At 41.1% G+C, this 13,293-nt stretch overlaps 2 long non-coding RNA genes across 2 annotated transcripts in view; both read left to right on the top strand.

Annotated features, from left to right (window-relative positions):
- The window catches only part of LOC137487705 (uncharacterized), a 67,377-nt gene that overhangs the window by 15,477 nt on the left and 38,607 nt on the right, over positions 1-13,293 (top strand). The gene's annotated exons all lie outside the window — the stretch shown is intronic.
- On the top strand, positions 7,725-8,284 carry LOC141377987 (uncharacterized). The gene is made up of 3 exons (XR_012391224.1): positions 7,725-7,858; positions 7,945-7,987; positions 8,075-8,284. It is a non-coding gene; the product is annotated as an uncharacterized lncRNA (long non-coding RNA).

Raw genomic sequence — 13,293 nt, 5'->3', positions numbered from 1 at the left:
TGGTTATCATGACAGGATGACAATAACTCTCTGCAGCTAAATGAAAATAAAACAGAAGTGTTATTATCAGTTCCCGCTGCCACCAACGATTCAATTAAAACTCAACTAGGAGTCCTAAAAGACAATCTGCACGATCAGTTTTTGGGTCAGCTGTTTCTTCCATCAATATCCATCTATTTATGCACCTCTGCATGTCTACATGGCATACACTCCACCAGTTGGTGCTGATGATCATTCTAGAATCAGCAAAAGCAATAAAATCTGATCATCTGCACAAAGATATGGATGTCATTTGCATTTGATTAGTGATATTGAATAATTGAATGTGAGTTCGTCTTTGTTTACATTCTTCCAGAATGCTGAAGCTTTGTTTATTTCCATGTTTCACATTTATTTCGGGTCCCAGATTCTCCCCGTTGAATGTCTTTTGTAAATATTATGCTCAGTGTCACTGGGAGGTGTATTGGTGTGGAACGGCACCATTATTCCAGCAAAACTGTCGGACTCCTTATAACCATTAAGAGCTCTTCAGGATTAATGTACAACACGAAGGCGCGAGTGATGGATGGAAGGGTTGACTTGTGTAAGAATGGAGCGGGGGTCTTCCAGATGCTGTGCTGCTGTACTGGGGCAGATCGCAGTGATTTCATGAGCAAACTACGTCTCGTGGCAGCTAGACAGGCTCTCGGAGACTTCCAGACTGAGGCCAAACATCACAGACCACACGCTGATGTGTCAGGGTTAAGATCGGGTTTCTGTGCAGAATGGCAGATGCTTTACGCAGCCAAACAGGCACGCTCAGCCAAGACTATAGAATACACAGCACATGTCACTCGTGTAGGTTTGAATGGGGAAAATGTCAATGTGGTGAATGAAGCCCCACCTTCTAGTACAGGAGCCAATCATAGATTGCTATAGACCAGGGATGACCAACCCTGTTGCTGGAGATTGACCTTCCTGTTGCAGCACATATCAAACACACCTGCCTGTAAATATCCAGTGCTGTTCAGGGCCTGATTAATTGGATCAGGGTTGGAGCTGAACTGTGCAGGAAGGTTGATCTCCAAGAACAGGGTTGAGCAGCACTGCTATAGATTCAGGATTCACTGAGGGAGGGGCTCTGTCTGTCAGATGTGTGTGTTCACGACAGTTTCTGCAGCTTCATTTTCATTACCCACATAGAGTCAGCAAATGTGATGCAAACTTAATGAATTCCATCAGCTTAGTCTCTAATTTATCAGGGGTTGCCATAGTGGAATGAATCACTGCAACCCAGTACTGGGAAACACCCATACCCACACATATACTGAGTCACACACACACTCATACACTTTGGCCAATTTAGTTAATCTGCTCCCCTATAGCACATGTGTTTGGACTGTGAATCTGGAGCACGCCAACCCAAGCCAACACGGGGAGAACATGCAAACTCCACACAGAAACACCATCTGACCCAGCCGAGACTCAAACCAGGATCCTTCTTGCTGTGAGGAAACATAGCCAACCACTGATCAAGGTCAAGGTGTTACTAGGTGTACTTGAAACACCCAGGCAGGTGTGGTGAGGCAAGTTGGAGCTAAACCAGGCAGGGACACCAGACCTCCAGGAGCAAGTTTGGTGACCCCTGGTTTATAACAATAACTCCTCCTCCTCTCCGCTGTCCTGTATCCTGCTCTCTCATTGGCTGTTGGTAATCGTTGATCTGTTTTCAGTCAGAACTCATTCAATAAATTGCCAGCAGGTGTTTAGCATGGCAAATATTTCTCAGTTGTTGGAGTCGCGTCAGTTATTCTCTCTGATTTCATTTTTGATAATTCACGTTGTGCTATTGTCGCTCGCATAAACAAGCACTGATTTGTTTCCGATTTTTGGGCGTTTGCCAGCGATTCCACAAAACATGTCGGTGAGTGAATGTCAGGGTTAAAATGATGCAGTGTGAACTCGGCATTACAGAGACTCTGGCTGTGCTTTCTAAGACAGACACTGCATCATGATGTATTTCTCCGCTCTAGACGTCACAGCAGCTGCTTCCCTTAAACATCTGAATTGAGAGAAAACGAGTAAACTTGGCCCTGTGATGGATGCCGCACAGTCAAGACTGTATATGCAATCCTAATAACCCCAGATGATCATCTTTTCTGACATTTGCTGGTTTAAAAAAGAGCAGAGAATACGATGAGTGTTCGAGACTGCAGCAAGAGAGCCAACACTTCAGCAAGAGCTTGTTTGAAATGCCCATGTCCATGCATGATGTATCATCCAGGAAAGCTTGTCACAATCTCATACACACATTTGTGTGGCCGACACTATCCATATGCTCCAAAAGACATGTGCGGTCTGCCGTAAAAACGTCGGTTGGTGAGTGGCTAATGATGGAGTGGAGGACGATGAGAACACGTGCAATGTCATCCTGGCCGGCGCTCAAAGCTGAAAACAACACTAATGTGCTGCTGGACGACCAAGTCATGACTGGACGCACACTTTATAGGGATCATAGGTGTTTTGGGTGGATGACTCTGACAGACAGGAGATGACAACACTTGCTGAAGTTCTCAGTGCTTGACCTCATTTTCCCATGTTTTTAGGGTAACTTCACCCCCCGGTCACAGTAATCCTCCTCCTGCAGACAGCTCAGAGTTCTGGAATTGCGCGGAAATGTTTTTCTCATGCTTGGCAGGAAAAGGGTACAGTGATGCATGCGAGAGCGTTCCTGCCATCATTTCCAGAGACGGCTTGATGGATGCTCTATGAAGAATACGTTTGGCACTTTCAACAGTATCACAGAATATCTCAAATTATTCTAGAGTAACACTCATCTGTGCAACATCTGCAAACAAGACCAGCAAGTGTGAAGACATTGACAGGGTAATCAACTACTCGCCGTGACTATTAGTGCAGCCATACACAAAACACAGAGTGCAGTAAGCGATTGCACATGGCTTGTTTCTTATTAAATGGCATTGCAAATATCTCAGGATCTTGTTGAGCGCACGCCAAATGAATCTCCATGTGCATGTGATTTCCAAGCCATGAAACATCAAACCAAGAATCTAGTATTAATTTACATTGGGCAGCACACTCCCAAAAGCACTCCTCAGCCTCCATGTGCTTCTAACTCGGGTGATGTAGAATTAATGACGTATGTTCTTGTTATGTACACCGGTGCCCGGCTTCTGGCATCTCGTTTCTGTCTTTCATCCCCATAGAATTTCAGTCATTCGCTACTGCTGGCTCGTTTCCCGCCGCGCGAAGCAAAGCTAACAAACCCAGTGAACTGTGTCTTGAGGATGAATAAATATTGGTCAGGTTTCCAGAATTCTGAAACAAACCTTTATCAAGCCAACATAAAGTTCACAAACTTTCACGGTACTTTCTGTCCTTTCCAAACGCTGTCAGCTTCAGATATTTCAGAGGAAGGAGGTGAGACAAGTTGTATGCAAAAATGCTTTATTATTTCCTTCACCTAATCGCATAACTGCATAACTGTGGAATTAGGAGCCGGTCTATAGACATAAGGGGCCAGCGCGCTGTAGTTCTACTGTTTTATTTATGCCTCAGACATCATTGCAGCTCTCGTGAGGGTGTGCATGCAGACGTTTTGCTCAGGTATGCTCGGATACTGTTACTGAGTCCAGAAGTGTGTGGTTGAAGCATGTTTTTGTCCTGCTCAAGACGAGGAATGATCTCTCAGTCTGACATGAACCTCAGGAGGCCCTAAAATGAATTTATCAGATATCGAGAGACATGTGGAGTCCTCCTTTGGGGACCTTCGTACACCAGCATCAACTGTCATGTTGCTTCAGAGTAGTTAATGTTTGTTAGCTTGTTATTCTTGCTTATACACTGTCTTAACTACACATGATGCCGCAACATGCAATGAAGGATAATTTTTTCATGTTAAATGGAGCTTTGGTCCTAACCATCAACAAAAACCCTTCTCTCCTATCCAGCGACATGCAGAAAAATAAAATTACAATTCTGTGATGCAAATAAACAGCATAAACTACCATACAGTTCTACCATACACTTATACAGTTCTACCATACAGTTTTACCATAGTTATACAGTTCTACCATACAGTTCTTCAGTTCTACCATACAGTTATACAGTTATACCATACAGTTATACAGTTATACCATAGTTTTACAGTTCTACCAAACAGTTCTACAGTTATACCATACAGTTATACAGTTATACCATAGTTTTACAGTTCTATCTTACAGTTCTAAAGTTCTACCATATAGTTCTACCATGGAGTCATACAGTTACCATACAATTATACAGTTTTACCATAGTTATACAGTTATACCATACAGGTCTACAGTTCTACCATACAGTTGTACCATAGAGTTATACAGTTATACCATACAGTTATACAGTTATACCATAGTTATACAGTTATACCATAGTTCTACAGTTCTACCATATAGTTCTACCATAGAGTCATACAGTTATACCATACAGGTCTACAGTTCTACCAAACAGTTATACAGTTTTACCATAGTTTTACAGTTCTATCTTACAGTTCTACCATACAGTTGTACCATAGAGTTATACGGTTATACCATACAGTTATACCATAGTTATACAGGTATACCATACAGTTCTACAGTTATACCATATAGATCTACAGTTATTTTATATAGTTATACATTTATACCATAGTTGTACAGTTCTACCAAACAGTTCTACAGTTCTACCATACAGTTTATGTGATTTATTCAGTGTTAAATGCTACAAATGTGAGCCAAAACACCATATTACTTGACATTCAGGGCGGAGCTATTAGTGCCTTCAGAGTGGAGCTATTTCTTTAGGGTGGAGTTATGAGTCCTTTAGGGTGGAGTTATCAGTCATTTAGGGCGGAGTTATTGTGCAGGGCTATCACCGTGTCTCATGTCTTCTCTGAATTCCTGTATTCATCAATCTGTCTTCCTTTTGTTAGCAATGTCTGTCTTTTAACAGTTTCATCGGTTCCCGAAGGGCAGAATCATGCACCGCCACATTTTATTCTGGATTTTATCCAGGTGCTGCATATTTTTGTGTAATCAGAAAAAAGGAAAGTCTTAGGTTGTGTTTCAATGCGCCTTTAAGTTGTCAGGGCTTCTCCATATATTTGTCTTGTTTATTAAGTGTGTTTAAAAGGACAGCTCACCCTAGAAGTGGGTTCAATCCTTTATGAGTTTTTGTAAACAAAGATATGCTGAGGAAAGCATTGTCTTCTATAGTAAATAAAACAAACAAGCACTATTGAAGTCAGCGGTTATCGGCATGGCTTTCAGCCGATGCAAGAGTTTTCAGTTTTGGGCGAGCTCTCCCTTTAATTACATGCAGACACTTTTTAAACACAAGTAGGCCTGCAGTGTTAAACATGTATGTGCATGTTTAGTGCATCCCACCAAATTACTCATTTAAATATGTGCGCATTATATTTAAGGCCCCTTAGTAGTGTTCTCCCAGTTTCTGCTGTTCTCTTTTGAAAATGAACGTAGTAAAAGTAAGTGCCCTCAGCATGTAAAGGCACATCCCTGTTCACAGTTAATGCAGTGGGCTCTTAGCTTTGGAAGTCCACAGAGGCATTAATCCATCACTGTCTGTTGTGGACATTTATTGGCCTTCTGTGACGCTCACTTTGACCTCTGACATCACCGTAGGTTATGGAGTGTGTCTCCACTCATAATTAAGCAAGCGTATATTAGCCAGAGGAGCAGCATATTGAAGTGCAAATCTCCAGAGATCCTTCATTCTTCTTTAATTCCTTCATTCAGTGAGTTGATCGGTGGATACAGATGGAAGAAACTCATGAAGGTTTGAGGGAGCGTAAATAGAGAGTATTTTCAGTTTCAGGTGGACTATTCATTTATTTTCTGTAATGACATTTATTTGTACACTGTTAATCCATCACTTACACTTTAAACCCACCCAAACCACCAGACCTGTCCTTAACCGTACCCTTTTCCCAGCTCAAGAGCACCTGAAGTGTTGATTAGTACAGTCTGAACACCACTGTACTTATTGTTAATGCACATCCAGAGTAGTGAAGGTCACGGGATGTAAAGCAGGCCAGTAAATAATGCAGAGAGCACGAGTATCTCTTGAAAAACGTGAAATCTTCCACCTTCTGCTGGGTTGTTTTTCTAACTGTCCTGATGTGTTGAAGCTGTTCTGATGGAAGGGATTAGGTTTGAAGTATGAGAAGTATTTGAAGCAGCTCGATGGTTTTAATTAGCATGAATAAATGATCTGATGAAATGTTGACTGTAATACACACGTGTGCCTTTACTTTGGGTGTGACTAATTTCAGATGACTGTTCCAAATGTTTTGACACGCAGGGAATCCCAAATCCTCTGTCGGCCATTCCAACATCCAGCATCTTCTCTCACAATGCCAGTTTTTAAGCTCGACCTTAATGTTTGACATGGTTTGGCAGAAACAGAGCTCATGCGTGAGCAATATCCCAGCTGCGGACCATTTCTCCAAAAGAGCTTCGCCATTTCTTTAAGTCTTCCAAACAGATCGTACACTACACTTTAATAACTCTGAGCAGGTTTGTTTGCTGGTGGAGACACACGTTATTACGCTGGACATGACTGTAATCATTGTGTTGTATGTTTACTTCTAGATAAAGCTGATGGATCACACAAACATATGTCCTCTATACCGAGCTAATGAAAATATGTGCAGTACGTCCGTGCTGTCACACACACAGTCATTATTGCTTACTCTGTAATGTTCACTACATCGAGTTTATTCAACAAATGAGTGTCCATCAGCCATTATTCACATGGACCCTTGTTTCAGTCCAAATCCACCTCAGTTGAGTGCAAAACCACCCGAAATGAGTTTCTCCAATTTTGGTCACACACTGTAAAAAATCCAACTTGCAAATTGCTAACTCAAATCAAAATTGTAAGTTGGGTGGACATATTTTGAGCTCAGTGTTGAGTTTACTTTTAAAAATGAGTTAACTGAAGGTTTAAAACTGTTTTGTTCAATGAAAGTAAATACTTAAGTTGAGCAGACTTTACATTTTGAGTTCTTCACTGGATCATCTACTTCCCGTCTTTGCACATGCTCAGTCTGTCTTCGGGTGCCATTTTGCACGAGATGTCCTCTCACCAGCAGCAGCTGCCATCTCCTGATTCAGGTAAGCTTTGTTTTAGCTTTATTATCAAAATTAATCTAAATAGCGTGCAAATCTAAAGTAAAATGTAATGTTATGTTCCCAAAAAACTAAGTTACATCGTGTGAAGATCATTTCTGACAAGCTCGGGCTAACAAGCTAGCCACCTGTGAAGTTTGCTTCATTTGAAGGACTGTTTAACGTTCATTTGCTTCTTAAACTGGAGGGAAATGTAGTGAAATATTGTTGTTGCAAACAGACATATCTGAGCGGCCGGTCACCACTGTATTGTTAACCCTGTTGTGTCTGTATTAAAACAGCAATGCGATAACATTAAAACCACTTCAAAATAATATTTAGCATACCACTTTAAATATACAGTCACTAGTAGTGTACATATAGTATTCCAGCAGCTTGTGGTTTTGATGATTCTTTATTTGGCATACATTAACCATTTATAAGTTAAGTAACATGTATGTATGTATTATTTAAATCTTCTCTTTTTATGTTTGCAATATTTATTTTATATTGTGCTTTTTAAAAACATCAGTTTAATTTATGAAAACAATTTGACCTGCAATGTTACATTTTTATTTATAGGTTTGGAATGCAGTGTAAGTTTTGCAAATTTGTAAACAGTAGCTGAGAAGTTACACTACAGACTACATCGCTATCAAGGAGCATCCTGGCAGCAGCCTTGTTTGTTCGCAGACTGCTTCTGCACTTTAAAGACTGTAGGTGCATTAAAATCAAATTTGACATGAGCACATTAACAGTCTGCTGCAGTTACTGACTATTTGATTTTTTTAACCTCCTGTAGCTGATGTCCGAAAACAGTGGCCTGCATGTTTTTGGGAGTTTAGGCAAGTTTGCATTTGAGATTATTTATTTCAAAAGGTATAACCCTTGTTCACAATTCATACTATTCATTTTTTATGGTCTGTTTGTAGGTCTATGCTGAGTTTTACAGGATTACTCAAACCAACCTCAAAGATACCTTCTCTTTTTCGGATGAATACGCTATCAAGTTTTATGGATCATGTGGTGGGCGATATGGAGAGATAATAAGGACCGCCCTGGACCAACTGGACAATCAAGTAATTATTTAGCATTCAATCATATCACTGATTAAAGGGGGGCATATTAAACTTTATGGAGTTTACCATGGAGTTTCTCTTTTTGTGTGCAATATTGGAATTCATGCAGGTAATTAATCTTTGAAGTTACAAAACAGTTTGTTCCCTAAAAGAAAAGTTTGTAGCACTGTTTTCACCTCTGTAAAGGATGCTACATTTTCATCACTTAGTCTTTAGTAGAACAACCATGACTGAGTCCGGCTGACCAGGGAGTGAAAACAGATGCTGCAACAATAATTATAAAGCAAATTTCATTTTTAATAATTAAAACATGTTGGGAATTTCTGATCAAAATGACTAACCTGTGAATAACCATAATTAATGCCCTTCAATTGTAAAGTGGTGCCACCTGTCATCTCTCAGGGTCTGAGCATCTGGTTTAATGTGACAATAGCTGATGACTTATGGCAAGCCGTTTTAACTTTTATTCTATAGCCCGTACTAGTATCTATTTTCTTGTTACTAGTACTTATATTTTAGATACTAGTATCTTTTCCATTAAGTACTAGTACTTATTTATTAGATACTACTAGTACTTATTTATTAGTTACTACTACTTATTTATTAGATACTAGTGCTTATTTATTAGATACTAGTGCTTATTTATTAGATACTAGTACTTATTTATTAGATACTAGTACTTATTTATTAGATACTAGTACTTATTAAATAGATACTAGTACTTATTTATTAGATACTAGTACTTATTTATTAGTTACTAGTACTTATTTATTAGATACTAGTACTTATTAAATAGATACTAGTTCTTATTTATTAGTTACTAGTACATTAAATAGATACTAGTTCTTATTTATTAGTTACTAGTACTTATTTTAATAGTGACTAGTAACTATTCTGTTGTTATTCGTAATGAATTAAAAATTTTCCCATTCATTTCTATGGGATCTCTAATTGAGATATCAACTATTCAGTTTTGACTAGTATGTATTCCAGCTGTGACTAGTGCATATTTTTATCTACTAGTAGTTAATCATTAGGTACTAGTACCTATTACTGAGATGCTACTACCTATTTAATAGATATCACTCATTTAGGGCGGGGCTATATGTCCATTAGGGTGTCAGTCCTTTAGAATGGAGATATCAATGCTTTAGGGTGGGACTATCAGTCTTTTAGGGTGGGGTTATCAGTCCTTTAGGGTGGAGCTATCAGTACTTTAAGGTGGGTTTATCAGTTATTTAGAGTGGGGCTATCAGTCCTTTAGGGCGGGGCTATCAGTCCTTTAGGGCGGAGCTATCAGTACTGTAGGGCTGGTTTGTCAGTTATTTAGGGTTGGGCTGCCAGTCCTTTAGGGCGGGCTATCAGACATTTAGGGTGGGACTATCAGTCTTTTAGGGCGGAGCTATCAGTCCTTTAGGGCGGGTTTATCAATTATTTAGGGTGGGGCTATCAGTCTTTTAGGGTGGAACTACTAGACATTTAGGGTGGGACTATCAGTCTTTTAGGGTGGGGTTATCAGTCCTTTAGGTCGGAAGTATCAGTACTTTAGGGCGGGTTTGTCAGTCATTTAGGGCGGGGCTGCCAGTCCTTTAGGGCGGGGCTATCAGACATTTAGGGTGGGACTATCAGTCTTTTAAGGTGGAGCTATCAGTCCTTTAGGGCGGGTTTATCAATTATTTAGGGTGGGGCTTTCAGTCCTTTAGGGTGGGACTATCAGGGTGTCTCGTTTCTGCTCCGCCTACATCCATTTGTCAATCTTCCTAATTTTCATTTAATGCTGACTTTAATGGCCTGGATATGCTAATGGATGCACAATCTTTGATTAAGGGCGAAATGACTAACTGTTCCACCTTCAGCTCGATCCACAGGGTTTACGCTAGGCTCTGTCTGCAAATCTAATCAAGCTGAGTTTGGAAGCAGTAGCCGGTGTGGGATTTCCCCTTTATGACAGCTCTTTATGAATCTGGAAGAGCGTCACAGCAGCGGAGCAGGTTGCAGGAGGATGACGACTGTAATATTTTCATTTCTTCCATATGCACAGGTGTCTCTGAGCTCCGGAGAATCCTCGGAGAGACCAGCCATTACTGACCCCACTGTGTCTGTCTTCATCCTCTGCCAGAGCTGAATGCTGGATATGGAGAGGTGTCCTGCTTATTGGGTTATGCTCAAATACCTCAATATACTCTAAACAGCATCAAATAATGAACTGAAATGACGTCATTTTGTACAAAATCCGGCCTAAATGAATTAACAAACTTTTTTTTTCGCGTTTGTTCTTTGATGTCATTTCAGTTCATTCTTCAGTGTTGTTTGACGTACGTTGACTCTCACCAAATCAAACTATTGAGGGAGTTTGTTTTGGCTCCCAAAGTTCTTTGAGCTGCCCTTGGTCAATGGAAATTAGGCAATCAGTGGGCATGTCCTGCTCCTCCTCCTTCTTTTATTTACATTTACTTTTAGTCATTTATCAGATGCTTTTCTCCAAAGTGACATACAATTAAGCAGGCATTCAGCAATGCACTGCGCCAGTGAGCTAATGCAGGTATAGAGGGTGTTTCTCTCGGCCTGGTCCTCTTGGAGGAGTAAGCTGAGACCTCCGTCCAAGGCAAGTGGGTTATTTGTGTCTCTCATGGCCAGAGCTCACATCATCACAGGCCATTGAGCTTCTGCCCTGCACCATGGTACCACCGCATGAGCTAGCCAGGCTGCATGAGGGCGGTTCCTCCCCAGGCTGATGCATAAGCTCCACATGGTGGCTGTGCTCTCATGACCTCAAAGTTGGCCTCCCATGCCCTGGGGAAGACGATGGCTACACAGTGTTCCAGGAATGCCCTGGCACCCCCTAAGCTTGCTTTCTTGGCACACCCATATCCCAGACAGGCCTATTCTGCGACACTGTCGGGGACCTGGAGTCCTCAGAGGTGTGAGATCAGCCATGCACGATGGGGCAGGTCATCTTCTGGTGAGCTTGGAAGACTGCTCCCTCACTGGGCCCATCCATGCCGGCTGCTCCTCGCCTTCCCGTAGCTCCAAGATCCACTGTGCCACCACAGCCTGTTTCACTGGCTAGTGATTCCACTGAGCCTCATTCTCTGTAGAGTTTCTCTGTAGCCCCAGGAGTCTGCAGAAAGGTCCATTCAAGCCACTCAGTTCAGAATCTCTACAATTTCTGTCCATGAAGACAGCTCTGCTGATAGCATTGGTATCGATCAAGAGGGTCAGGAATCCGGAGGCATGTTCAGTCAGTGAAACATGCGGGCAGTTTTGGCCCGGCATTTGGGCTCTCGCGTTTTCCTGAGAACACAGCTCAGCAATGTGCCCAAGGCTTCTACCACACCCTTTAAGAACAGCTAGTGGTCTGATTGAGCTGTTAGCTGAATGTTTGGCTTCTTCATGTGGTTTAAGTCTGAAGCTGTCTCTGCACATGTTGGTTATACACTCTACTAATGAATATTCATCAGTACCTGCAGAGCTGGCATTCATTGGCTGGTTTTCTTACTCTTTAGAGTGATTGTTCATCTGTCATACTCCCAAAGTGTCTATAGACACACATCAGAGTTTCCTTCTTCAGGGAACGCGGGTTACGGACGTAACCAGGACGTTTTGTGCTCCAGGGTCACATTTTTGAAAGTTCCAATGCAGAGTTTTATTGCAGTAGATCATGTAAATGATAGCGGAAGCCCAGTGTTGACTTTGGTCAGAGTTTCCATCCATGTACAAGTAATAAGCCACTAAATATTTCAGAGACATAACTCTAAAAACAATTACGACTATTTGGTTGTTTAATGAATGTGTTGGCAGATGGTAAGAGAATAAATGTGTTTTATTAAACCTTGACCCGTGCCAGTTTTGGTGAATCCAGGTTTTCTCTCTCTCTCTGGGAAACACTTCCTCTAACAGCCTGCTAACTTCTAAACATCACTTGAAAACACTCGGCCAGTGAATAAATCTGTCATCAGTGTTCAGAAAGCAGGAATACTCCTATTATTTTACTGTATTAAACAAGGACACTGATTAAAGTCACCACAGACTATTGAGACTGTTTGTTTTCAGTTGTGCTGTGCTGATAGTCATGCCTGGTGTGTGGTATTTATAATGAGATGTAATGTGATTGCGGGTAATCCTGACCTCTTGGGGACTGTAGATCATGACTTTAAACACTTTTATTGCTCATCAACAATGAATAATACTAATGCAGGGGGGCGCAGTGGGTAGCATAGTTAGTTTGCTGGTTCGAGCCTCGGCTGGGTCAGTTGGCATTTCTGTGTGCATGTTCTCTCCGTGTTCACTTGGGTTTCCTTCGGGTGCTTCGGTTTTCCCCCAAATCCAAAGACATGTGGTATAGGGGGAATTGGGTAAGCTAAGTTGTCCGTAGTGTATGTGTGTGATTGAGTTTGTATGGGTGTTTCCCAGTGATGGGTTGCACCTGGAAGGGCATCCGCTATGTAAAACATGTGCTGGATAAGTTGGCGGTTCATTCCACTGTGGCGACCTTGGATTAGTTAAGGGACTAAGCTGAAGAGAAAATGAATGAATGAATACTAATGCATCAGTAAAATCTAATGTTGTGCTTGTTAACAACAAACTGTGAGTTAGCAAGAACTACCAATGAATGACTGTGTTTTCACTAAGCGAGGAAAACAAAGATGAACATATATATTGTGATGTATTGTTCATTCTTCATCTTAGTCAACACATTAACTGTGACATATGATTTCAATCAACATCCCCATAAAGAAATCCTGCTCACACTTGACAGTAAGGTTTTACCAGGTAATGTCTTCACCAACATGAGCTAAACAGCATTCATCAATCAACCTTCACTAATGCATTAGTAACATCCAAACTCATGCTTGTTAACATTAGCTCAATGCTGTTTAGACACATAGATAATGATAAAAGCAACACTAAGACATTTTCAAGCAGTTTCAAGTGCTCTATCCAAAATATAAGCACTTGACTTCCATTCCCCGTACAAACCCTGCTCTTAAGAGAAGACCAAGCGGACACAGTGAATGTGGTTCAGCAATATCCTTGAATTGATCTGGCTTCTGCAGATGGGACTTTATTGA

The sequence above is a fragment of the Danio rerio genome, chromosome 15 (genome assembly GCF_049306965.1).
Source record: "Danio rerio strain Tuebingen ecotype United States chromosome 15, GRCz12tu, whole genome shotgun sequence".
NCBI classification, from domain to species: Eukaryota; Metazoa; Chordata; class Actinopteri; order Cypriniformes; family Danionidae; genus Danio; species Danio rerio.
This window is presented reverse-complemented; position numbering and strand designations above follow the sequence as displayed.